The sequence below is a fragment of the Patagioenas fasciata genome, chromosome 10 (genome assembly GCF_037038585.1).
Source record: "Patagioenas fasciata isolate bPatFas1 chromosome 10, bPatFas1.hap1, whole genome shotgun sequence".
Classification (NCBI taxonomy): Eukaryota; Metazoa; Chordata; class Aves; order Columbiformes; family Columbidae; genus Patagioenas; species Patagioenas fasciata.
Window position 1 is genome coordinate 4,613,733 of NC_092529.1, and position 27,226 is coordinate 4,640,958.

At 48.6% G+C, this 27,226-nt stretch overlaps 1 protein-coding gene across 6 annotated transcripts in view; it reads left to right on the forward strand.

Annotated features, from left to right (window-relative positions):
• The first annotated feature begins 460 nt into the window (after positions 1–460).
• The window catches only part of PLXNB1 (plexin B1), an 82,198-nt gene continuing 55,432 nt past the window's right edge, over positions 461–27,226 (forward strand). For 2 of the 6 annotated variants that reach the window (XM_065845192.2, XM_065845190.2), the window contains exons 1-2: positions 461–541; positions 22,710–22,985. The gene's annotated coding sequence lies outside the window, so the exon portion shown is untranslated. Of the gene's footprint in view, positions 542–14,500; positions 14,575–19,022; positions 19,103–20,143; positions 20,304–21,628; positions 21,718–22,709; positions 22,986–27,226 lie in introns of those variants that run through there. The other 4 variants (XM_071812954.1, XM_071812956.1, XM_071812955.1 and 1 more) reach the window with 4 other exon arrangements.

Consider the following 27,226-nt stretch of genomic DNA (forward strand, 5'->3'; position numbering starts at 1 on the left):
CAGCAGCAGTTTGCCCGGCTGGCATCTGCCACTTCTTTTGTCGGCAGCACCCAGAACACCCGCCGCAGCCAGGTGCCTCACCAGGCCTCGTACGGCAACGGCTTCGTGCTGACTCGTCCAGCGCAGCGGCTCATTGTCCTGAGGCGGCCGCGGCCCCTGGTCCGCCAGGAGCTCGGGCTGACGCCCCTTGGAGCGGGGAGCGCGGCCCGGAGGCGGCTGCGGCTCCCTCTCCGTCTCCCGCGGCCCTGAGCGCGCTGCGGCCACGCCCCGCCGGCGGCAGCCAATGGGATCTCGCCACTGGCCGAGAGCGTGGGGGCGGGCCAGCCGACCCCTATCGGGTGGGGCGGCCGGGAAGGCGTGGCCTCTGCGGGGCGACCGGCTGCTATTGGAGGAGCCGGGCCTAGAGGGGCGTGGCGGCGAGGGGGCGCGTGCCCCCGCGGGGCGGGGTGTGGCGGGCGCGCGGCGGGGGGTGGGCCCGCGGTTCGGTGCGGGATCGCTGCTCGGTGGCGGCGGGAGCGGAGTGGGGCGGCCGCCGCGGCAGGTGAGGGGAGGCGCGGATGGGGGTCCCGCGGCGCGGGGGGGCAAGGGCCGCCGCTTTCCGCCTCCTGCCGTGTCCGGGGGGCGCTGGCGGCGCGTTACCGGGGGTCAGCGGCCGGCGGCAGGTGCCGCCCGGGGGCCGCGCTTTGTCTGTGTATGGGGGGATGGGCGCGGCCCCTCTGGAGCGGCGGGGCCGCGGCTCAGCGAGGCTTCCCGGGCGGGGCGAGCCAGGGGGGCTCCGGTGGGCAGGGTAACCCCCGAGCCCGGAGCCGCCCCCGCTGGGCAGCGAGCGGCGGTGAAACGGGGTTGCTGGGCGGGGAGTGCCGGGTTAGCGGGACCGGCTGCGGCCACCGCGACCTTGGCAGCGTTCGGAGCGGAGCGGCGGGGACGGCACCGGGCGGGTGGCGGGGCCAGGACCGGGCAGCCCTTCCGACACGGCCGGAGACCGCCCGGTCCTCGCCCCGCTCTTGGGAGTGCAACACCCAGTGTGAAACGTGGAAAATATTACGCGTGGGTCTTTAATTGATGTTCAAATTGTGAAAGAGTTTTTCACCTGTGCCGTGCGGTTGTGGGGCCGGTGCTGGAGTGTTGTGTTCGGGTGTGATGTGGATGCGGTTTTCAAAGACTGCTGAGAAGTCTTTAATGCAGCCAGAAGTTATTCGGGGACTTCGTTAATTGAGGAGCTCAGGATAACTTTTTAATCAGCAAAAATCAGATAAATGACTCGAGTGTCTTCAGGGAGCAGCTCCATACCAGGGTTTGAGAGCGAGTAGTGAATGGTGCAGCAGTAAATAACGGCTGGAGTCAGGCAATGTTTAAAAAAATAGCATTACAAGTCAGTGTCATCATATTCCTGAAACTTCATCCTCAGAGGTAGCAATAACTGCCTTTACAGAAAGCAAAGCTGCTTAATAATTAAATCTGTTTTGCTAACTTACAAATACATTTAAATTATTAACTTGGATGAGGCTGACTTGTCTGCCTTTTTCAGTCTGTTCAATGATTTTTCCAGCAACAGCAAAAAATGTTAGAAGGTGGCTTTCTGAGAAACACAATACCTTTAACTTCAGGAAGGCCATGTGTTCACCTTTTCCCCCTCAGCACGGATTTTACTGTCTGTACTGAGAGCGGGTGGTTAAGTCCTGTTGTTCTGGAGAGCTCATTTTCCACCTTGAACACATTCCTTTTCAACAGTTTGCAGCAAGTGTTTGGGCCCCCTGAGCAGGTGTGTTTTCTGTTACATCGGTGCAATTTGAGATCTTTCTTTTCTCAAACCTAAACTTTCTGTGACTGCTGCTTTATCTCAAGGCAGCAGCCTGGAACAGGAGTAGTCCTGAGAGAATATCCGCACTGCTGCGGGACTTGCAAAGAAAGGGGCTGCAATTCTGAGTGTTGTAAAACAGCGGGGTCAGTATTTTACTAAACAAGGGTTTTATTCTGTGTACAGTGGAGTGCTGACTGAGGTCTGCTCCTTTCTGGTCTCACTTCTTGAAGGGGGGGTCACAGGAGTCCTGTGTGACGCCTTGCACATAAAATGCAGAAATTGATGAGCGTTACATTAACGATGTGTCTGTGTGTGACGCTGGGAGCTGAGCCAGTGATGGAGGCACTCGAGAAAGCCGATGCGCTGAGCTGTTGTGCTATGTGGTTTTGCATTCTAATGGGGAAACTGGTGTTTCCCTGTGATTGTTACAAACCATGCATGGAATTGCAGGGTTTTTAATAGGGTCACTTAGAGAGGCCGGGAATGGTGCGCAGAATTCCAGGAGAAGAAAGCAAGCAGGTTATGGACAGAGAAGAATCTGGCAGGGAAGGGGACTCGCTGGTAATGTGGTGCTGAGCAGATTGTTTCCATGCTCGTCCACACCTGTGTGTAGCAGAACTGCAATCTGCAAGCCAGGAACTTGCCCCGAGTGGAGATTTGGCCAGAAAGCATTGAACACAGCGCGGTCATATATGGAATTTTCTCTTTAAATTTCTTCCAACATGTGAAAAGAGTTAGGTTAGTAATACGATTAGTGATATTTAATAAGATTAAAATTACTGGCATAACTCCCTTAGAGGAAGGTGGGCGCAGACTGTCAGCAGCTGACAGCTCCCAGACTCCGCTTGCTTTTCAGAAAAGAAACATTCTGTCCTCGTGCGCTGACAGCTCAGGTGTTGCTTTACCTTTCCCGTCCGCCGACAGCATCGTATTCCCGGCGGGGCCACGGGATGTTCCCATATAAGGGCAGAGGGAATAGCTGACAGCGGGTTGCGAGGAGCGCGGAGCCGTTCCCTTCGCGGCGGTGCCAGGCTTCGTGCAAAGCTGGGCTGTTCCTGCGAGCGCTGCTGCTGGCACGCTTGAGCTTTCCTGGCAGCGAGGGCTGGACGAGGCTGGAAAGCGAGTGTTGCTGCCGAGGGTGGCCCCGTGTGCCTGGACAGCCTGCCTGACAAGCAAGCGGTGCCAGCTCTACCTCGGGTGTGCTCCGGGGGAAGAACAACCCACCCAGGTTCAACTGCAACAAAAGCAACTGCCCTTGCTGTCTTCCACTGTTGCTGTTTGCTTTCTGGGGAGGTTCATGTAGCCAGCAGTGTACAGGGGGACATGGTAGCTTTTTCAGTAGAGGAAGTGCGTTATGCGTTACTGTCACCTGAGGAGGGAAAAAAGTGGATGAAGGGGACTTTGGAAGAAGGTGGACCAGCCACTTCCCACAAATGCGTGGTATTTTTTCTGGTAAAAGCTTTACCTCTGAATCAGTCAGATACATGTTATTTCTCTTCTGTCACCTTCCTCTCTGTCTCAGTCCTTCCTGCTGCCTCTCACAGCAAACTCACAAGGATTTCAGTTTTTCCTCCTCCCTGGTGGCCTCTCCATTCATGTGTTTGTTTATTTGTAGCTGTTGGGTTTTTTTCCCCTGAAACTTCAAATTGGCTGTTGTAGCCAAGTTCTGAGCCGAACCCTCCCAATCTTGCATAAGGGCATCCTGGAGGAAGATTATAGGACTTTGATTCATCCCAGCTCGCAAGCTGAGCAGGGTGGTAGCAGTCAGAGGAGGCATGAGCCTGCCTGCTTGAGTGGAAGAATTAGCCCTCCAGATACGAGCCGGTTTCAGGAAGCAGAGGTTGGACCGGTGCCCTTCTCGCTCACCTGGATCATCAGTGAAATGTCTTTGTGCTCCGAGTGCTGGAAAGCTGGTGCGTTCTGCTGACTCCCCTTTGCATTCCCCACAGTCTGTAAAAGCCCTGGATTTGATTCGCATTTATTTGCGGCTCTCGTGAGTATCTGGTTGCAGGATTACTGTATCTATAAGGATTCATCTTCTGCTGTTCATCAAAGCCACAGGAGGGCTGCTTCTGCCTTTGTGGGAATGTGCCAGCTGGTCTTTCATTGTGCTGGTATCATTTTCCTCGTGCTGTTATCAGCAGTATCTTTAATGGCCTGATGGTTTTGATGATGTATTTAGGGAAGATTCATATTGATCATTACTTAAGCATTGTCTGATTTGGTCTTGGCGCTGGAAGAAAATTCTTAGAAAATCCTTGCATGTGTTTTCCAGGGACAAGTGTTGGAGATGTCAGGAGAATGAGCACGCTCTGGAGACCTTATTGTGTTGTTCCAGGAGGCAGAGTAGGTGCTTAATTAAATCGGGAAACAGTAATCTCGTGTTGCACAGTCTTCGATCCAGCACTGACGTGAGAGCCCAAAGACCTTACCCCAGCACACTGAGTCTAGGAAGTCTCTAAAAACCATTTAGAGGGATTTTTGTGAACTAGAAGCACATAGGATCTGCCCTCCTGCTACAGTTTGCTATGGTGATAATCAAAATGTGCCCCTGGCCTGGGTTGTAGTCGCTGGAGCTCAGACTTGCTAAGCTGCAAAGGTGCAAAAACACGAAGCAGGATGTTTCGACCTGTACGGACACGCAGCCTCGACTCGTGGAGGAACCACAGGGCTTTGCTCTGATCTCTTCACGGCTCTGCTTTTTCTCCCCAGCTGCTTGAGTAATAAATGTGGAGGACTTGTTTTCCCTGCTAATAATTCTTTTTAGCCAAGTAGTAACTAAGACACCGGAGCTATTTTGAGGTTGCAGGAAGCAATTTAGGTCTCCTTTTCTTTAACTAGAAGTAAGCACTGCCTTCCAGTGTGTGGGGTGGGGGGAGAAGAAGAAACAAATGGTCTCGGTTTAGGTGGATTTGATTTTTTTTTAATTGTTTTTTTTAGAATGATTTCTAACATCCTACATTTAATGTCAGAACTTTGCTTTCAAATCCTGCCTGCCACCCCCAAGAAAGAAAAGCGGGGGGGAAATGATGTAGAAAAGAACTTTGTGTGAGCGTGGTCTGGTAGGAAAACTTTAGATGTTGATCAAAATGTGAGTCTTCAAATGATAGAGGTCCCAAGGAAATTCCCAGATGCCAGACTTTAATAGCATGTGAACTTTAGTTATTTACTTGCAGTATAAACACTGCGAGTACTGTGAGGAACACTTATCCTGCGCCTGGCAAACGTGTGAGATTTCTCATTGCTTTTGGCTTTGAAGTTTGACTACAGAACAGTGTGGGGCTGGTGGGTTGAGTTTCCCCAGCCTCTGCTCTCTAAATTCCTGCAGCTTCATAGCTGCTCCCTTTTAGGAAATGATAACTCCTCTCCCTTCTTGAAGTATCTGAATGTTGTAATTTTATCTTGCTACTTGTATCTGTTCCTGTCCCATCTCACATGGGAAGTCTTTTGTCCCTATGTCAGAGGGGCTGTAGGTGGATCTTTGTTTCTGGTGTTAGTTTAGCTGGGCTGCTGCTTCTATATCGGGGGCTGGAGTAGCAGAATTGTGTGAATGTTTGCTCTAAATACCTACCTACAATATGTGGTGAGCCATCGGGTTACACAGCTGTAAGGATTAACTACATGATTACCGTTGCTAGCGAGCATTATATCTGCAGGTGCAGAGAATTTCAAGTCATCACCATTTTCATTCTCTTTTGCACTATTCCTTAATTCTGAATTTAAAGGCAGTGCTGCCTTTAGAGCCTCTGGGTTCCAGTGAAAAAGTATGCGTGTTGGTTCATTTCAGCATCATGTAGTATTGCCTGTCAGCTGGGTTGCAGCGATGGATTCACGCTGCTGCTGAAGTTACCAGGAGGCGAATACGGTGTTTCTTGTGATCTTTTTTTGGGTCCTGCCCTTTCCTGCAGCTCTACCATGGCAGGAGGGTAGTTGTGCCTGGAATTGCGCAGGTGGACAATTTGATTGCATTCAAGCATTGGTCTATGCTGATGAAACTAGTTTTCTGACTAAATTGCATGTCGTTCTATAAACAGAATGGGTATATTTGACATCTTACTCTATTATAACAACTCTGAAAATTACTACGTACAAGTAGCGTTTTCAGCTTAAGGCTTCTGCCCGTGTATGCCTCTTTCAAAATTCTTTTTGTTTCAGTCTCTGTTCCTTTAGCTCCGCTGTACCGCGGCGATTCACGGTTCGGTTAGGGGACCTCCCTGTTCCTTGTGGGGAGCCCTAAGAGTTGGAGCGCAGCCTCTCTCCCCTCTCTGACCCCCACTCCTGAGTGATGTGCACTCTCGAGTCCCTCTGTTGCTTACAGAAATCCCTCTGTGCCCCAGAGGTCTGATACACTGCGGAGCCTCTGGGCTCTCTGACCTCCATAAAGACCTGCCAACCTCTGGGAACAGCTGGCCAAGCAAACGCTTGAGAATGTGCTCCTGACAGTGCCCTGCAAGTGCTCCGTGCTCAGCTGGAAGCCCTTCAGATGACAAGAATTTGCAGCACAGGAACCAGGGCTCCTGAGATGCTCCTGTGCCTGCCAGACCAGACTTTGTCAGAAATAATGGTATTGCTGAATCTGGTGTAGGGTTTTGGACGCCTTGGAGATAATGGCTTTGAAGAAACTCTCTCTTTAGCACCTTCAGCTTTGATCCCAAGACTTTTTGCGTCAATGTAGCCTTCTTAAAACACCTGTTAGTTAATTACCTAATAGTAAATTATCTTATGTGAGAGCTTTTCCATAACTCTTCTGGCCTCATCTGTCTGCTGTGTTCTACATACCAGAGTCATGAGCAATTCTCACCTGTCCTACACTGTCTCCTACCTTCAGTGTGGTCACAAGTGAGACCTCTAGTGCAGATGCAGTTCCTGGACTTGTGAATCCCGCTGCCATCAATGTTTTGATCCTTATTGAGATACTGCTCAACTTCTTGGATACAGCTTGCAGTCCATTGCTGGATGATTCTGCCCAAGAGCATGGTAAAACAGGAGTGCAGATTAATTAATTGCGTGGGAGCTGTGTGTGCCACCATGGGAAACAGAGAAGTAGTAACAGGGGGCTCTGTTGATCTGCAAACTCTTTTTAGCTAGTTTAGCATTTTTGAGGGAAATTACTGAAATGAGACTGCAGAAATGTTGAAGGACCTAGGGAGAGTAAGGCATTGGTGAATTGACGTTCTGATCCTTGCTTAGCTGAAATGTATTTGGGATTGTATTTCACAGAATCATTTCCATTGGAAGAGACCCTCAGGATCAGCGAGCCCAACCATAACCTAACCTAACTCTAGCACTAAACCACGTCCCTAAGAACCTTGTCTAAATGCCTTTTAAACCCCTCCAGGGATGGTGACTCCACCACTGTCCTGGGCAGCCTGTTCCAATGTCTGACAGCCCTTTCCGTGAAGAATTTTTTCCTAATATCCAATCTAAACCTCCCCTGGCACAACTTGAGGCCATTTCTTCTTGTCCTATCACTTGCTACTTGGGAGAAGAGACCAACACCCTCCATGCTCCAACCTCCCTTCAGGCAGTTGTAGACAGCGATCAGGTCTCCCCTCAGCTCCTGTTCTCCAGGCTGAACAGCCCCAGTTCCTGCCAACCTGCAACTGTTGAGAGGGATTTAAGGCAAATATCACGAAGGCTTTTTGCTGATTAACCTGCGTGTCAGTGGAGCTTTCTCGTGGCTACAATGAGGAGATGTTCCCTTGCACGACTGTGACTTCGGGGGCACTGCTGTCACTGTGATGAGTGGCAATGATTCTTACTGATTCTTTGTTTCCTCAGCCTAGATGTTTCCTGTCTTTCGGGGGGTGTACAACCAGCAAATATTCTCCAGATGTGTTAACAGCCAACAGAGGTGCATGTGCAGTGACAAGATGGCCCTGGGTGAGTTGTTGAGAAGGCAGAGCAGTCCCAGTGGCACTGCCATCCCCTGGTGACACCGCGCTCCTTGGCCACTGTAACAGGCGGTTGGAGTCCCTGTGCTGGAGTTGTGCTCTGTGCCCAGAGCTGCTGAGGTGATGTAGAGCTAAAGAAAAAGGAGCAGCGAGGAAGAGCAGCTGTCCTGCAGACGCTGTCCCTGTTCTCTGCGGTACCGAGGGAGCAGTGACCTGCAAGGTCACTCTCCACATCCGCAGAGATGGGCAGCAGGGCCTGTGTGTGCCGGCACTGTGACCGTATGAGCAGCTGCATAGGAACAGATGAAAGAGCCATTTAGCCTGTTCTTCTTTTTCTGGGTTTGGGACAGTCAAGTCTCTGTCCTCATAGTGTCCGAATCCCCATGGCCCTTCTCAACGCTGACCTGATCTGCAGGAGAAGGAAAAAGGGGTGTCAGTGGCTCAGCCGAGCACCACAAATCCGAAAGCTTCTGGGGTAGTTCTGACAATCATGCTTTCTTGCTCATTGTATTTTAAAACTATTCCTGTGTGTTATGGTAACAATACTGTGTTCTGGATACTTGAACCTTGTAAATGCGTTTTCTGTCCATAAAACACAGAACGCCTACTTGCCCTCGGTGGTCTGGTATACACAGGGTGGTGGCATCATGAAGGTTTCCTTAACAACCCATATTGAGACCTCCCGCTGTTCCATAATGTGTAACTGGGCTTCACAACACTGTGGAGAGTTGTCTCTGTTCGAGTCTGTGAGCAAAGGTTGTAAAGAGCAGAAGGAGTAGGTGAGCCGATGGCTGCATCGCGGACTCCTGTTATTTTGGAGCTAACCGTTCAAATACATCTACAGCACCCCACCATCACGGACCTGCTACAGCAACAGCTCTTGCGGGGTATCTATGGATGTCAAACTCATTAGCTACAGACAAATAACAAGTAAATAGTGTTTACCTTCCAGATGACGACAGGGATGGGCATCCTGCTGGGAGGAACCTGCACGCTGGCGTTCTGCTCACATGGCCCCAATAAATTGGAACATTTCTGGTTAAGTGGTTTTGTAGTTTGATGTTCTCTTGCTGATGGGGGGTTTGTGTCTGTGCCTGGCACAGGTGTTTAGCAGCTTGTGAGTCCCAGGATGGTGCTGCACTGAGCAAAGCTCTTGTGGGAGAGTGACCTGTGCGGTTTCATCCTTTTCCTTTGTCTCAGTTGCCTCCTGAATGTTTGAAAGGCTGTGCATCTGTTCACCTTCCTCCCAGCGCTGCCAGCACAGTGTCATCCGAACGGGTGCCGCAGCGACAATTACAGGCTGCGTGTTCTCTGCAGCCTGCCAGAGCCTGTTGGATCATCAAAACACAAATGGCACCTGGCCGTTCAGCTCCAGGACTGTAATCTGCATCCCCAAGTGCACCAGGTAGGAAGCACCAGAAGGCACAAGGTCCTAATGGTGGAACTTTGCCCAAAATGCAATGAGTTTATTTTAAACAGGTAGAAATCACAAGCATGCAGTGATTCACGAGGGAAATAGTTTCAACAAATATAAACTCATGGGGGATCCTTGTTATTCCACTAATAAAGAACACATCTCAAAACTCTTTTCTGCGTAGAGAAAGCCTTAAACTTTTTGTGGTTATGGAACTGTCCTCTGTGATGCTGCTTCTCTTGTGGTAAGACTGAAATAGAACTGTAACTGTACAAATTGGTACTGATTTCTTTACCACTCACTGACCTATAGGAAGGTCTGTATCTTGTGTTTGTCTTCAGGCTGCTCTTCTGCATATGCTCTGAGAAGTCATGTCCCTTTGGCCTGTTCTGGATAGAAAGGTGAAGAGCCCCAGTGTGGAAAGGAGAATTGATCTCTTGGGAACTGCAAGGAAAAAAAAACGAGGAGTATTACAGAACTTCCATTCTAAGGGAGCAAACCACTTCCTTTCAAATGAAGACTCTGTTTGCATGTGTTAATTCCCTTTGTTTTTTGTGGGATGGAGAGGTCACTCTGTCTCTGTCTAAACTATGAAAAAAATCAATGGTCTAATCAATTTCTAAAGTAGATTTAGTCAAAATGACTACTGTGGTGTGGCTTGGGCTGTGATGTGTGAAGGTGTCCCAAAAAGCTGCTAGAAAAGTCAATGCAGAACATCACTGCAAATAAACTTAGAGAATTTGTTGGGGAATTTCCTATCCCATTCACTATGTCCACAGGGTGTTTTTTTTCCCCTTGCCGAGTCCCAGCGTGTTTTCCTCCTACTGAAAGAATAGATTGCTGAGAGCAGATCAACAAAAGCAGTCACGCAGTTCACTTGAGCAGTCATGCATAAATATGAGCGGCTTTTCTGCTGCTAAAAGCCATGGGCAGCCTTCCCCGCCGCCGCTTTTCCACAGGCTCGTGTTCTGCTTCTTGGAGCTTTGTTGAGGACCTCACCCAAGAGGACAGTGTCCCTGACAGGCAGGTGTTAGTGTTGCTGGCAAGTAAGTGTCTTGCTTTGAAAATACCAAGTTAAGGATGGATAAAAGCCACATGTCTCATTCTACACTGTTCCCTTGGCATTTTCTTTTGAGTGGTATGATGGGCAGAGCCCTTCCTGCTGTCGACCTGCCCCAAACCTCGGCCTGTCCTCCTGCCTGCGCACACAGCGTAACCTCTCTGTCTCGTGCTCTTTGGGATCTTACGTGTGTGTTTGACATATAACACAAAATGAGAACTGTCACTAAATGGAAATGCTGGCTGGGGGTGGAAACTCAATGGGCCTCCTGCTAGAACGTTAGTAGTAGGAGGTACTAGTCCTCATGATATGAAGTGCCTGGTTAATATCTACAAGGGATTAATGCTTTTTATGCAGTGATCTTGAATAACTTGGGTCTTCGGGGAGATTTGAGGTGGGTGGTTATTGGTTTTGATGTATATTTGAGAGGATATACACCTCTGAAGGGTTCGATTGTGTTAATAGTAAGAAAGAGCAGCTGGAAAGAACCAGGTAAGAACACGGCAGCAGGTGATTATGTTCATGTAATGTGTTTCTTGGGATGTTTGAATTGGAGCTGTACAATGGTATGAATAATTGATCTGTGCCAACATCAACAGCGTACCTCATAATTATTTAATTAAAAAAAAAAGGCCGAGGCATCTGAAATCATGGATTACTAGGGCCACGTCGGAAAGCAGTATTCCTAGTAGGTGTTTTCAGCGAGCATCAGTGCTATACTCTGCACTTTTCAGCAGGTCCTCAGTGTTCTGGAAGTAAAACCAAAGCCGCTGCTAATGTTGATTCAGCAGAGAAGCAGGCAATGCTGAGGCCAAACTCAAAACCGTGGCTGGAAGTGACAGATCTGTTGGGATTTTCTTTCTTGGAGATGCTGAATAGCATGTAAATCTTTGGCGGAATGGGGATCAGGTAGTGAAGTTTTCCATAAAGCTTTTGGAGAAATGATTAAGTGGTGACTAAGAAAGATACAAGCTCCTTCCGTGCAGCAAAGTCAGATAATTGAGTGTTAGCTGACTGATACGATCTTTGCAGGCTGTGAGTTCGGCAGCTCCTCCGTTATGCTGTAAAACGGGTCTAGTGAAATAACATCCATTTGATACGGGCAAGTATGGACTTCTGTGTGCCAGAGATGCTGATCGTTCACCGATTGTGTGTTCCACCAAAGCAGCGACCCTGAAGAAGGGGGAGGAGGTGGGGGGCACGACAGTCAAATTGATATTTAGAAAAAGAAAGGTTGCTCAAGCACTCAAGAAAGCACCTTGTAACGAGAGACTGACAGGGCTGATCTGCTGATGGCCAAAAAAGCTATTGAGAGGTGACTTGGTTAAAGCACATGCATAATTGACTCTGAGGAGCTACTCTTTAATCCAGCAGAGAAGGAATTAATGGCTCAAGGCAGAAGGCAAACAAATAAGAAATTAGACTGGCCTTGCTGCCAGAAAGAGTGATGGAGCCGCTGGAGCAAACCACTAGGAGAGCGGGGAACTCACGTTCCGACCTCCAGAGGCCTCTCGGCTGGATGCCGTAAACCAGCACATCTCCCAGCACCACTTAATGCGTTTTGGGGCGGCGGGAGTGGGTGACCTGGACCAGCGCCCGGTGGTGGGCAGGAAGGTGGAGTGGTCTCACCTTCCATTATGTGACTCTGGTCCTGCTGCGATTGATTTTTGGTTTTCTGTGCTCTAGAAATAACCCCAAGACTAATGCAATTGTTTCTCATCACTGTGGTTTTTTTCCTCTCAAATTTTGTTCATGTCTAAATGTTTTATGCGGTCTAAGTGCCACATCCTGGATATGAGGAATCTTGTTCACGACAGGAGTGTTAGCTTGAGATTTGTACTTCAGGTGTCTCATCAGAATTAAATCTTTATATTTCTCACATTTTTTTCGTTGTTATGCTGATCTTTCTATCTGACCTGTCTTGTGGTACTTATTTTACTGATTAAACTTTCTAGGAAAGTAGCGTTTCATTAAGCACTTGGTGTGTAAACCCATGCACATCAAGGAACAGTGGTAAATTCCAGTTGCATTTAAGTAATTTCAGTTACTTTCATTAGTCTTCTCTTGTACTCAGTATGAAAATCCCGTACAAGAAGTAAATCTGATTAATCTTGTAGTTTAGCCTATGATTGTTTTGGAATAACTTGCAATTGTTTACAGGATGGAAACTAACTGATAGTTTTAAAGACCAGACACATCATTGAGCTCATTCACTGCGATGTTGTGTAAAGCAAGGCAGCGGGCTTCCCTGAATTTAAACTGGACACCCAAGCTGAGACTGCACGTTAATAAAGAGAAGAGTTGCGAGTGATGGAGAGCTTGCCATACCAAATACATTTTAAGATATCTCTGAGAAAAGAGGTTTGGAAAACAGACCTTGGTCTGCTCACTCCAGAAACTTGCAACTAGCGAATTATTAACTTTGTTCGCAATGGGTTAACTAATGTGGTGCTTGTTCTGTTTGGCTTCTGATTGACTCTAACAGCCAACATCAGCAATCTTTGTCCTGTGCTGGATTGTGAAGTCTGCTAATTAACACATTAGCTTCACGTTGCTGCTGCCAATGTTTGCACTGAAGAACTTTGCTTTTTTTTGGCCATATGGATGGGTGGGAATATCAAGATGATATTGTGGCTCTGTGCTCATTCATGTGTGATGCTTTGTGCTCTGTTTTTCCCAAGACATCTAATCAGGCTCGGGGCTGAACCGTGCCTTTTCGAAGAATCTTTAACTGAAAGGTCAAAATACGCACAAGGCTTGGAGACAAGTCTCACTGTCTCACTTCCCCAACCCCCCCATCCTTTGTGTCTGTCTCTCTCCACATATACATATGTCAGAGTCCTTCACCCAACACATTCATCAGCGATTCCTTTCTTGAGACCGAGGTTTTTTAAATGCCCTGCTGCCACTTGGGGGTCTTCCCCCAAGCACAAGGCTCTGCAGGCTGCATCTCCGCACCAATCTGAGTTTATTTGTTGGGGATGATCCCGGCACTCACCTGCTGACAGGTCTGCTGGTTTTCCACCACCGCTTTGCTGTCTCTGTTACCCATGTGTGGGGAAACCAAGATTTCCCTTGGAGGAAATAGTTGCTTATGGTGGTTCTTCAAGGGAGCGGGGAGGAAAAGACGCTTTATGGTGGTCCCCAAGTGAGGACTGCAGGTGATGCCCTGGGAGCTGAAGCCTTGGGGTTGTGGTACAGATGAGGTCTGACGTACGCGGGATTCGTTCACGCTGATCCCATCCACGCACTGAGGGCTCACCCTGCGCACCCCTGTGGGACAGCAGAACCGTCGGGAGTGGGAGATGCTGAAATCTCCGGCTCTCAGTGTGCATCAGAGGAATATGCCTTTGTTTTAGTAAATGAGCTTTATTTTGAAGGTTTTAATGGGTTTGTGCCCATTGTAAGAGCATTTGAGACCGTCAGCTCTTTTGCTTTTTTACTGTTGCTGGTTCAGGCCTGCCTTGGCTACTCGTGAAGCGCAACTGAAAATGGGGTATTAAAGCAGCCCTTCTAGGGTTTTTTTTGTATGCAATCTAGCAAATGTTAGTGCTGGAAGTTGGGCTCTGGCTGCTGTTTGTCGGGTAACGTTAGCCTCTGTTGTTTCCTTGTGCTGCTTTTGAAAAAACACTGTTTTGGTTTCTCTCTGAGATGTGGTTGGCCCATAAATGTATGCCAACCCACCTAATAATTCTTTTTGAAAATCCTTCATCAGGTCTTTTCTGTTATGTAGTTTAAAAAGAAGGGAAAAAAGAAACAGCCCAAACACCTCCCTTTAACCCTGGAAACAGCAGTCGTCTTGTTCTGCTGAGCTGACTGCTGCTCACACTGATCAGCGCTGTTTCCTTTGTCTTCGTTTATTTTAGAGTTAAGCTATAAGCTGTTTAAAACTGGGCTATTTTTGTTCTGGACTTTTGCAGGATTTTTTTACACGAGTCTCCTAAATGCTTAAAAAAAAATGCTTTTAAAGGCAAAACTACCGTATCAGGAGCAAGATGGTCATTGCTGCAAAAATGTTTTGTGTGTTTGCTGGATAAAATGTTTTGGCAAGCACGTGCCTGCACGGAGGAATGTGTAGGTCATGGCCATCCTGGGTTTTTAAGTTGGATCGCCTCTTGCCAGCCAGAAGCCTGATGGTCTGCACCTCCTCTCTCCGTTCCCCTTTTGACAGTAGCGGTGGGGGCTCAGCAGGAGCTTTGCTGCCGGGTTTGCTTTAGCTGGGGAGGTGTTTGCCTTCGCTGCAGAGTTCCAGCTGCCGAGGAAACCTGGAGCGGCCGTGTTGATTTATTAGGGCTCAGGAATTTACTAAGGAGCTGGGAGTGATGGAAGGGATCCTGCCTGATGCACCGTGAAGCCACCTTGTTTCTTTTCACAGCAATGCAAAGCAGGAATTCCCCAAAGCAAGGTAAGAAAAATAGCTCGCTCAGATCGCTGCTTTGGAGAGCACCAAAGTGAGACTTCGGTGAGGTTTCCCTGGCGTGGAATCAAGGAGGTGGATGATAGCTCCAGCTCTAAGAGTGCAATTTTAAGTGAGTTTTTTGGTGGGAGACAATCCTGTGAACTGCCCGACCAGAGGGTTTGTGTGCTTTGGTTTGTGTTAATAGAGCTGGCATTCCCGAGCTCCTGACTAGGGCTTTTTTCTGGGACTTGGCTTTGGGCCATCTAAATGTTTTGCACTTGAAAGAAGCAAGTTTCAGCCTCTTCAGATTTGCAGACTTCTAAACATTTTCGTATAGAGATAGGGCAGTGGATTTGCTTTTCTAATTATCTTTGCAGACAACAAAATTCAATGGACTACAAGTTAAAATCACCCACACAGTGTCTTCCCTGTAGTGAGTTCACTCCGACACCTTCACCTCTCTGTAATTTGTCCCAGCCATCTGACACGCACCCCTTATTTTCCTTTCTTGTCTGGCATGCACACACAAATACGTGTTTCTTTCTTTGGAGATTTTGGTGGCTGTTGCCTCAGCTGATCTGAACCCAAACCCTTGTAAAACGTTGGGTGTTTGTACAGGGTGGGGTGGACAGCCGGTCACTGTGTGTTGCTCAGCTATTTGGTAGTTGCAGAGTAGGTTGTGTTCATGGGGCATCAGTGCCGAGAAGGAATTTCCTTTCCTGGCTGAGGTAGAAAGACCATCCACGTACAGCTTTCTTCCTTTGCTTTAGCATTCCTTGGGGTTGTTTCCTATTTTACAAATGCATCTTTTGAGAACTGCCAGGAAAATGTCTCTCTCAAATGGAAATGGAAATTTCTGAGCTCACAGCGCTGAAAACCTTTGGGTCTGTGCTCACGGGGTGAAAAGAGGATTACCAGCCGGCCATTCTTCAGCGTGCAAAGCGGTGGAGCAAAGTCTGCAGAGACTCTCCCAAAGTTATTGGCTTTCCTCAGCAAGGGTGCTTGTGAATAGAATTGAATGGGGCTGGTCCTGTCCTCCTTAGCAAGTACAGAGAACAGTGAGGCTTTGAACTCAGTAGATGCTTGAATAAAATGGGAAACGTACATGTCTTGCAAACAAGACTAGAGCCAGCATTCCTGTGTTGCTGTAAATAAACGAATGAATAGGTTTGTGACTGCATTTGGGCCTGATAGAAAGCAGGGTAAGGGAGGCAGTGCTGATTTTTCTAGAACCATTTGAAGGGTTCAGAATGAGGATGGTTTGCTGGAGTAGATGCAGATGGCTTCTTTTCACTGGGGACTGTAAAACCTGCCATAGTGTAAACTGCATCTTAACAGAGAGATGTGAGACAAGGCTTGCACATCCCTTTCCTTCTAATTACCGCAGCTCAGCTGCTGCTGTCTCTTACCCTTACACATCTGAAAGGTGACAATGACAATGTCTTGAATGGCAAAGCAATTGCAGGAAGGTGCTTTTTTTTTTTTCAGCTGTAGTCTGGAACAAAGAAGTTACTCAACCAATAGACAAGAATATTCTCATGAAAAATTCTCGTCCTAGAAACCGCCCTTTGTGGGGGAACCAGAATTTTTGTAGATCTCACCAGCTTGTCTCTGGAGTGACTGCAGGTAGGACAGCAGCCGGTTTCACCCCCTTTCCCACACTGACAGCCTTGGGAACGTGCACCACACCAGCAGCACTTCCATTTTTGCTGCACCAAATTGCCTTGGTACACACCGCCTTTTCCAGAAGACAGAACGCTCTTCTCACCTGTTCTGGCCAAAATCTCCAGTAATGTTTTCATAGCAGTTACTTCAGTTGCCAAAACCCCGACTTTCGGATCCTCATCAGTCATGGCACACACACAAAACCAGAGAAAAGATAGTTCCCTTTATGACCTTCTCATAAAGGAAGAGGGGCTTGAGAGGAGGAGGACAGTACTGTAGTTGTGACTGCATTCAGTGGTACAGATGGAGCGACGGCAGCTCCCAGCTGGGCTGCTGGTGACTGTTTCGGTGTTTCCCTGTAAAAATCTCTTGCAGGTTGCGGTTCCTCATGGTGGTCTCACTGGTTAGCTGCGGACTCATTCCATCTCACCCATCACCCTGCTCAGTTTCATTGTGTACTTCTAAATCTGTTTTAAGAAACAGCTTTGTGAAAGCTTCTCTTCCTGCCTCCCCCCAGGTTCTGTTGGGCTCAGGAGAGCGTGCTGGCACCCCAGCCTTGGCAGGCACGGTTTTAGTGCCCTCTTTTGCTTCTGTCCCTTACCCTTGGAGCCATCCCTGGGGCAGCAGGCAGGACTGACCTGGTCAGGTGCTGTGCAATGGGCTGACAGGATTCCTCTCAGCTGGGAAACAACATAGCAGAGAAAAAGCAAAACAGTGCTGGAAACCATGGCTTTTTTTAGCTGAGAGGAGAATGTCCTTCATACCTGGCTTGCTCCCCATCATATAGCGTTTTTGCTCAGAGCATCAAGGCACCCAGGCTGGTGCAGATCTGAAGGAGCAACTTATATTAAGAGATTATTCTGCAATGTTATTTGCCTTGTTTCTGCAGAGCTCTCCCCTCTTTAAGTCTTCAGCTGCCTCCGTCTCCTTCCTCTTGTAAGGTGTTTCATCGAGTACACTGCTTGCAACTCTGTTGGACCCTACAACTCTTGCATTCCCTCTTGTAGCAGCCAGCTCCCTCGGTCTTTTCACAAATCGGGAATAAAAGTTGATGTGAGGGGATGCCTGTCCATTTGTATCAGCCTGGGAAACGGTGGATTTCTCTCCTGAGGCCTTTGCCTCGGGCGTCTTGCCAAAAGGCATCTAGTCTCCATTCACTTCAAACACATACGGTTCCTAAGCCAGAAATGTGCAGAAAGCTCATGAGCCGTGATCAACCCAAGGCCAGACAGTGTGACCTGGTGCCTCCTGAAAAATCAATGAATTGAAGAGCTGTGACTCCTGGGTGCTCGGGAAGGATGAAGAGGCTGCAGGGTGAACCTGAAGAGGATCACAGGATGATCAGCTCAAACGTGGATCTAACCTCTATTTATGGTACAAAAATATCCTGAAATCTGTGCCGAAAGGATTAGAATGTGCGTAAATGAAGTGTTTTGGCAAACGCAAGTGGTTACCTTCTTCGTAGACGCTGTGTACGGGCTTCCTTTCTTCAGAGCATGAGGGATTTAAAGCAAATTTTACTTTGGAGCTAAAAGGCATGTTTTTAGCACAGGCGGTGCGAGCAGCATTGGGACGGGCTCCAGGCCTTTGGTGTTCCCGAAGAAACGCAAACACTGCAGAGAGGGGCAGAGCTCAGATCCTCTTGCCAGCGTGCTTAGCAGGCAGCCCAGAACCAGACCTGGTTCAGCCCTCGACAAGTGACCTCTGTCACTGAACGGGAACATAAAGAGCCTCAGTGAGCTTGGGTTGAACTGGGCTTTTGCCCGTCTGCTCCGGAGAGAAACCTCAGTGTTCCCTTCCCTCCCTCCCCGCAGTGTGTCTGTGAAAATACTGAGTTGATTTAGCTGCCAAAAAAAGACATTTGAAGAAGTCTACATTGCTCTCCTGTGTCTTAACTTCTATAAAATATGGGTTAGGGTTGGTTCCTGTGTATGGCGCTCAGTAATTTTACAGAAGAGAAAACGGCACCGCTACAAGTATCTTACACAGCACTTAATACAGTGAGGTCTTAGTTTGTAGTAGGGCTCCTGAGTGCTATTCTGAGCATTATGAACCTGATTATGTTACATACAGAGCTCAGATGGCTCAGAGCCACGCTTGGGATATTAACTGTTTCTATTAAGCTTTGCATTTGGAGATCCTTCTGGTAGAGGAGCGTGATGCCGAATGAGCTGGCATTGCCACCACAAAACTGTGTGTCTGTGCAGCTAGGGAGTGGTTTGTACTTGATTTGCACAAGGGGTAACCTGAATTTCAGTGCTTGCGACACTTAGAGATGCTCAGTGTGGTAATCTTTTCAATGTACTGGTGTTGTAGCTGCAGGTGTTGTGGAGGAGTCATTTATTGATGTAGATGTATAGGAGTGCAAGAGAAACCCTACAAAGTGCTACAAGCATATCATAAGGCATAAATCCATACGTAGTGCGGTATTTGACAGAGCACGTGATAAAATGGCATTGAATGTGATTACGTGTGATTCTTGGCAGCCTGTGTGCCTGAAAGAGCATTTTTAAGGCTTTAGTTTGTGATGAAAGTAGCTTTAGGAATAGTGAAGGTCCTTCCTGCTTCTGTTTTTGGTTTGGTTTTGTTTTTTAAAGACAGTTTCTTTTCATGACTTATATTTTGTTTTGTGCTCTTCCAGATTTTGTAAAAACAAACCCCTGAAAACCCAAACAACAATAATAAAACTCTCTCTGAATGCTTGGGTGACCCAAACAAAGTCGATGAGTTTCTGGCTGTCTGAACACACATCAGCTGCCGGGTGGGGACTGTGCGACTCTTCCTTCATCACCCACATGTGCAGGAAAAGATAAATGTATATAAACCCTCCTGGCACTGGCTGGATTTGAAGCACAGTACCAGCAGACGGGTACGCTGAACTCAGAGCCTAAATGGCCACTTTACTGGGGGAAAGCGGGGCAGACGGTGTTGTGTGGCTGTTTGGGATATGAGGCACGGGGACAGGAAGGTTACGGATGTGCTGGTGGAGAAGAGGGGTGATGTTGGGACGGCAACCTCTCATCTCTCCTTCCTTAGAAAGCAAACAGCTGATGTATTTACCTTGTGAAGGCTTTGCTCTCCAGTCTCAGGCCTGTAGCACAGGGACCGCATGAGATGACCTTGGTGTTCCTCTGTCTTCTCAGCTGCCTTTTTCATCTTGGGCTCCACTGACCCTGAGATTTGGATGCATTTCTCTCTGCTGCTTAGTGTTAAAAATGAAGAATGAACTCTAACGTGGGGAAGCAGTTTGTGTGGTGGAACGCACCAAAATAAACATGAGGTGGTGGTGGTTGGAAGGGCTTGGATAGACGTGGTGGTTGGGCTAGAGGTTGGGGGGGGGGGCGTGGAAGAAGGGACTGCAATGGGAATCAGTCCTTGAAATAAATATTGCACGAGTGGGGCATGAAGGGATAAGCAGAATCCTTCAAATCACACTCTGTGCCCGAGCCTTCCTCCAGAATTTCCTGCTATTTAGACAAATGGCCAGCATCGGATTTTTAAGTGGTGTCTGTGCTGAACACTTGCAGGAGTGCGTTCCCATCCAGCTGCTGAGCAGAAACCCTCATTCTTCCGCCTTGCTGGGAGCCGCTTTGCGCTTTTCTGTGGCGGCAGCTCTTGCGATGGGAGCCCCCTCCCCACCCCCCTCGGAAAGGATGGTGGTTTTTTTCTGTGAAAGAAGCCGGCACAGCCAGGCAGACATTATCCCCTTGCCGGAAGGAGGGATCCAGCTCCCTGGGGAGGAGGGGACCGGGGGGAGCGAGTGATTCATTGCAGCTGCCTGCAGTTTGGCCTCCGTCTCTCTCTTTGCCCTGGGTGCCAGGGAGTGACAGCTTGTGGGCAGCGGGCCAAGCTGTGAAAAGAGGAGTGTGTGAGGCCTTCAGCTTTCTCATGCTTTATCAAGCTGCAAAGAATAGCTCGATATTCAGCCAGCGTTGGTGCAGGTCAAGAGAATGGAAATGCTAACTTAACTCCTGACATGCCGGCTGATTGCTGACCGCAGGCTTTGTATGGCAGCGCGGCTTTCCTGCGGCAGCAAAAGGGAGAAAACGTGCTTTGACGCAATGATGAAGGTATCTTTCTGTTAAGTGGGGAGCCTCTGGGAGTGGGGAACGATGGAGAGAGCGCTCTCCTCTTGCAGCTTGCTCCGTGTGTGCTGGTGGAGGCTGGAAGCGTGGAAAGGTGGGGCAGATGGGTGGACTGGGGAAGCGTTAAGGTGGGTGAGTGGCAGGTCCACCCTCAGATGTCTCACCCCACAGCTCGGGCCAGCCAGCCGAGTCCTCTGTGGTGCTGGGCGGTGCGGGGAAGCCTGGGGAGCAGGATGGGGCTGTAACCCTTGGCCGGGGGGCTGCCAGTGAGGCGTCTCTGCTGCGGGCTGCCGGCCGGCGCCGAGGGAGTTAAGCGTTCCTCGGCGGCCGGGGGTGAGCCTACCTCGGGGTGTCGAGCTCCATTCCCACGGCTTTTCCTTTCTGACCAGGGCTGGGGGAGGGATCGCTCCTGGAACAAGTAAAATGCCCCGAGGCTGGAAAACAGCACCCCGGCCCCTCTGGCCTTGTGTTGGGCTGGGAGGGATTTGAGCTTCATGGCAGGCTGGGCAGGGCTGCTGGCCAATGCTGGGGTCTGTCGCCACTCAGCTGGTCGCTGGGTAAGACTGTGGCTTTATTTCCCTCCTTTAGGCAGCCCGAGGTGGCTTTGCAGGCAGTCAGGTTCCTGAAATAAATGATTTCCCAGCTGGAAGGATGTATAACAGAAGTCAGGTCCCTTGAGCAGATCACAGCACAGGTTTGAGAGCAGCAGTGTCTGAAGGGGCGTCATTCCCTACAGGACATGCGAGTTTTGTCAAAAGCATAAGATATTATAGCCCTTTCCTGATGCTGACTCCACCTCCTGCACCATCTGGAGCTGCTGAGTTGAGCTGTTTGAAGCCCCAAGGAGCAGGAAGAGCAGGTGAAAGTCTGAGGGCAGGGGGTGCTCGGAGCCTGAATCCACCTTCTGGGAGAGCAAGAGTTCTCTGCCAAATCCCAGTTTGCTTTGGTGTGTCTCTGCGAGGGGTACTAACCCCGGCCAGCAGCAGTTTCCCAGCAGAACAAGGGGTCAGGCTACCTGTTCAGCCCCCAGAAATACTCTCTGAAGTCCTTTCTGAGGACTAAGGTGTGGGGTCCGTATTCTCAACAGCTTCTGAATTCAAGGCAGGGTGAATTGATGTGAGTGAATGGGACTCAGCAGCAGAGTAAAGGAGAGATGTAGAACACCACGGGCCAAGTGCGATTCCGCAGTTTCATTCTGCTGGGCTGCGCTTGTGCTACGCAGACCAGATTATGCTGAAAAAAGATGGCAAATGTGTGGCTGTAGACTGGATTTTTGTTTGTGCTTAAGATATTTGGCTTTGCTCCTGTCCCAGATACTCTTTGCGAAGCCCAAAATACTGTGATTCTCCCATTTGCTGTGCTGGCCCCTGTGGCAGGAGGATCCGGAGCGGGAGAGCAGGTTTGTCTGCATGGGGCAGAACCTTTTGCTTCTTACAAGACCAAGGGGGTAGCCTGGGTCAGCACATAGATACAGACATGGGCGATGAAACAACAGTCTCTGTGCAAATATTCTGCAAACACCAAAGTATATAGAGATTCCTCCTGGTGGATCTTGCTGATTGTTAGATGCCAAAATCCTAATAAAGACTTAGTGGTTGCTGAGCTCTGCTTTTGAGTGTACTCCAGCTCTGTCCATTTACTTGCCCAGCAATGGGCAAACGTGGCTGGAGTGGGAGCCAGAGCCCTGGTCTGATCCTGCGGTGGCTGGATGCACAAAGGGAAACTCTCGCCTGCTGTGGCAGTCGCTTGGGACCCAGGTGCAGATGCACCAGCCAGAGCTGCTTTTCTGCCGCGCTCCTGCAGGGACCGGGGTGTGTTCCCATTGTGCCTGCTCTGGTTTCCTCCTGTCAAGCCTCTGCTCATTATTCTTGCCTCGAGCTGTCTCAGGCCCGAAGGCAAAGCGCTACTGAAGGCTCTGTAGACTTGCCCTTGAGAGATGTGCGGTCCTCGGAGAGTGGCTGTTCAAGGGAAGCGCTGCCTGGGCTGCATTGAGGCTGTTTCAGGCTGCACAGCTCTGAGCTAATCTCCCAGAGGCAGAGACATTACTCACCAATCAGGAATGTGTCTGTATTTTTCCTAATGAGAACAAAACATTTTATCCCTCTTCATTAGCGGAGAGTTAGGGTGTACGGTTGCCATGCCAACAGACTCCTCTCCCCTGCAGACACACTGGGGGTGTCCTCCGTGCCATGGTTGGAAGGGTGAACGGGAAGGCTCATTCTGGCAAGAAAAAGATCCCATTGTTTTCCCAGGGCTGCCTGGACTTTGTGCAGCTGGCCAAGCCCTTTGCCTTCTCCGGGGGAAGGGAACCACAGCGGGAGTCAAGTGCAACAGAGGTTTAATTTATTGGAAAAACAGCCTTTGCATTTCATGTTATGTTGTTTCTTCCAGCTTGAGGCACACTCTTCAGTAAGAGAAATGAAGGTGTCTCAACGTTGCCAAGAGTCCGGATGGTGAGCACGATGCGCCGGGGTTGGGCACGGGGCCGCCCATGGACTGCTGCAGCCCGCCGGGCTCCGCCGCGCTCCTGATCGGCTCGGCTCGTGCGGCCGGTGTGATGCTGGGCGGCCTCTGGATGCTGCTGCGGAACGAACCCACCTGACGAGCCGCGCCACCTCGCTTTAGTTGGACGAGTGGGTTCACCAGGCACGTGGTCTACTGGAAAGAGTGAGTGGCCATACGTGAGAACGTGCGCCTGTTCCCTTTGCAAAGGGGATGTTCCCTTATACGCAGGGAAATCCTATGAAGGAGGGAGGCATATCTACAATAGAAGCTTTGTAGAGTTCTGCTGTAAGCAGATGTATTTATTCCAAAGGTTGCCCTTACATTTGCTTGACACTTTTGTCTTTGTCTTGGTCCTCCTCCCCAGCTACATCCCTGTTTCCTAAGGGACTGGTTGGGTTCTGTGGGCTGCAGTGGTGCCCGAGTCAGGCCACTGGATGCCTTCTGCAAGAATCTTCTTGGCACCTCTGGTGCTGCACTTCCGTCTCTGGTGCAATGTAAAAATTAACTTTTAAACTTTGAATTTTCTGTACGAGAAAATGAGTTTAACCTACAGACAGAAACTAACAAACCAAAAAAGCTCCTTTCTGATGGTGATCTATGGCTAGAAATGGGCCGGTGAGTGTTGCCAAATCTGAAGACAGTCTCCTGGAGCAGGGGTGATGTTCGTATTGGGCTGTCAGTCACCAGGTGCGTGATGAGCTGCTTTGTGCTGGCTGAGCTCTGTGGTGTTGACAGCTCTAGACCCTTGAAGAAATGTCTCCCAGAAACTGATTTCTCCTTTCAAGTTCCTGCAAAACAGGATAGTTACAACTCCTATTTCAGTTTGCCTGGCAAAGCACTCAGTAAGTGTTGCGTGGAATTTGAATACGGGAATTTGAATATGAAATACAGGGTGGTAGAGCAGAGATCCCAGGCTGAGTGAGCTGCTGGAGATCTGCAGATCTGCATGAACTTCTGGTTGGGGAGTGAAACCCTGACACCCGGACACAAGGTGCTGATTTAGATGAGTCACCTGCTGCTGTGCTGGGGAGATGAGTATCGTGGTAGAGCACCAGGAGCCCTTCGTCAGAAGGATCTCTGCTTGTTGGACTCGCAGCTATAGCAGTAGGAGGACTCAGCAGAAATAAAAACCATTAACAAAGCCAGGCAGCAACCTCTAGTCCAGACTTCTCTGCGTGTGCACCCTGTGTGGTTTCAGTTTGGTAGTAGACCTGGATTGAACTCTTGGATGGTAAAGAGCAAATTTTTGGAAAAACCTATTTCAACCTGGAGCCTTCAAGAATAAATCCTGAGTACATATAACACAGGTACAACGACCGGCGAGTCTGGTTTCCTCAGCTTTGCATTGCTCTGGGTGGTTCAAATAAAACCAGTAAATCCAAAGCTGTTTGAAATAGGGAATGAGTAAGTACTTGAGATGACTTGAATTCAGGCCAGGCTCTTCTGGATCCATGCTTTCAGGGTACATAAAAATAAAGGGGAGGACAGAGGTCTGGATGTCGTATTCTTTGAGATACCGAACTAATTCTGTCCAGATCCTGCTGAAGAAGTGCTCCAGCAGAAGAGCACTAGATTACATGCTTTTTAGTACCTTTGGTGAGAAAGATCGTGGCTGAACAAACTAACTTCTGAAATGTGAGTTACGGTTATTAGCCGAGTCGCGCTCTGCTTCATTCTTGTGCAGCCGCAGTAGCAGTTTGGTGTTACCTAGGAGAATGTTACTTGCTCCCTCCTCTTCTCTCCCTTTTTAAACAGCGTAGGGGCTGATTTTCTGCCCTATTTTCTGTGAACCACCGCTTTTTTGTTGTTGTTTAGAATGAAGATAAACATGCTGTGTGCAAGGCAAGAGTTCTTCAGGAGAAGCCCTCACCTTCGGGGGGTGGAGGGCACATTTTTCCAAACTGCGGTGATGTGTTTTGGCTGTAGATGTTTCTTTCTCGTTGCTTCCTATGCCCAGCAAGTGGTTCTATACAGTGTGCTCTCTGCAAAGCGGTCACAGTAGTGGGGGATTTGGATATTTCTAGACCTGGGGCCATGTGTTTCCTTCATGTGTGACATAAAGCCTCGAACTCCGGCTCCGATTCCAAATGTGGTATCTCGGTCAAAGATTGATCCAAATTGCTCTCTGGTCTTTCATCTTGTCCTGCAGTTCTGTTTCCGAGATGTCTCCCAGTGCACGCTGAGCTTTTCTTCACTGGTTATGTACGTATGCTCTGTTTGTTTAAGTATTTAACCTTGTAACAACTATATTCTTGGTTTGGTAGTATCTGAGCTTCTTTCAGTAGAAAAATAACGCAGACCTATGCATATCCACAACAGGGTAAAGAATACATTTCCAGAACTTGTTTTTGCCTCTAGAAGCACCGTGGGTGTAATACTTGGAGCCAGGCGAATGCCTTATGTGAAAATAAGCCCTTGTGTCGTGTTCTAGGCGCAGGTTTTATGTAACTCTCAGGGCTGGTATAGTTTGATGTCACCAAAGATGTGGTCAGGCCTCCAGAACTGTGTTCTAGGAGTGCAGTTTCCAGGAATAGCCAAGAGCTTTGCCCATCTCATATAGAGGAAGAGCTGGGCTCAACTTAGAGGGTCAATTAGATGAATTTTTGCATCCTGTGTGATACCCACCACCTTCTAACCCTTGAAGAATGAATGGTTCCAAGCCCTAAATTGTGAAGTAGGTTCGTATTTTTTGAAAATGCTGTTAGCACTGAGTATTGTAACTCTAGGTAATGTATCTGTCGTCTGCCCTCTCTTGAATTCTGTTGGGTTTTAATGGCCTTTTTTCTTTTCATTCCAGTTACACTTGTACATCTCTGCATCTCAAAAATGCTTGTTTAACTTCCAGCAGTGAAACTGGCAAAGGACAGAGAAAAGCCAGATATTTCAGCCTAACAGGAAAGTTAGGTTGCTTAGTAAGCTTAGTGTGTATAAGTAGCAAAGTCCTATATCTGATAATCAAGAATGTAGGAAGCAATTAGGATCACTGCACCTGTGGACGAAATCACTCAGGATTTGGGGGGAGTCAGGGTAAAACCACTGTCTAAACCCAAGTATTCTTATATGACTCTGTAGAAGAACAAGGTTCCTTGAGGATATTGTTGTTATATGTAGCATCAGGAAATCACTGAATATTGTGCCCACGCTTGAGGAGAAAAAAACCCCATGGATTGAAATGTTCATAAAGAACATAGAACACAATAAAGCTCTGGCATGCAACTCTTGCCAAAAAGGATACATCCTTCATAAGAGCAGGCAAAATCAAATATAAGGATATTATTTGTATTTTCAAAGCACTAATGGGGAGAGAATGCTTTCGAAAACTACACCCTATTCTGGAGGAAGAAGGTGTAGCTGGCTTGAAAGTAAACTTGCTGTTGAGCAAACTCAGTTTAAGAAGTTAGGCTGCATATTTTAACGTAGAACTACCTGACTGGCAATTCCCTGTAGCACTTGGGAATCCCTCCTGTGTTCAAAATTATCACACTGGTTTCTCCAGCTCATATGGAACTCGAGTTTTCTGCAGGTTCAGGAAAACCATTGCATCTAGAGAAAGGTATCTTCAGTATTAGAAACAGAACAGCAGCAACAGTGACCAAAGGTGAGGATTAACCTTCCCTGCAAAGAGCAACTAAAGTGGGATTCTTCCACCTGAAAAGCAATGAGTGATAGTTATCTTCAAATCCTGAATGGCATGGAAAGGTTAGAGGGGGAGTAAACCTCTTTTCTTACCTCTTCCGTTACGAGTATGAATAGGTGTTGAATGGAGCCAGCATGTAGCAAGCTTAAAAACAAATAACAGCTTAGTCTTTGATGTGTGCAGTTAACCTGGGAAGCTTCTTGCCACAGGATGCTGTGAATGCCAAGCATCTGTGTGTATTTGAGGACACAGGGCAGCTCCATAGAAGAAGAAGCTACTGAGGGTTACTAAATGCATGGAAGCCACCTCTATCCCAAGAAGTCCCTGAGCTTTACATCATTGAAACCTGGGAGAGCATTCAAGGAGGTAAAGTGCTACTATGTGCTTGCTTCGTACTTCGGTTTCAGGCCGTCGCCAGACAACTGCACCCTGGTTTGACAGCATGGGGGGAGGAGGGGGAGACAAAACTTGTAAATACAGAGACTGGCAGAGCTTGTGATCTGGGTTGGTTCTGTGCCGCTTGTGATGTGCTGCGTGCGCCTCTTATTGCCAAAGGCATCGCCTGTGGATGTTCAAGCCTGCAAACTGTTGACTTGAGTTTGAAGAGAGGTGGCGAGTGTGTTTCTGGACACTACACAGCTGGGAAGGGTGGTGTGAAGACAAATATTCTAAGCAGAGAAGCTGACTTTTTCCCTTTCTCTGTGGCTTATGCTGTTCCTGCTGCTCTGAGATGGTGCATGGTTTATCAAGGTACAGAGACTCTTAT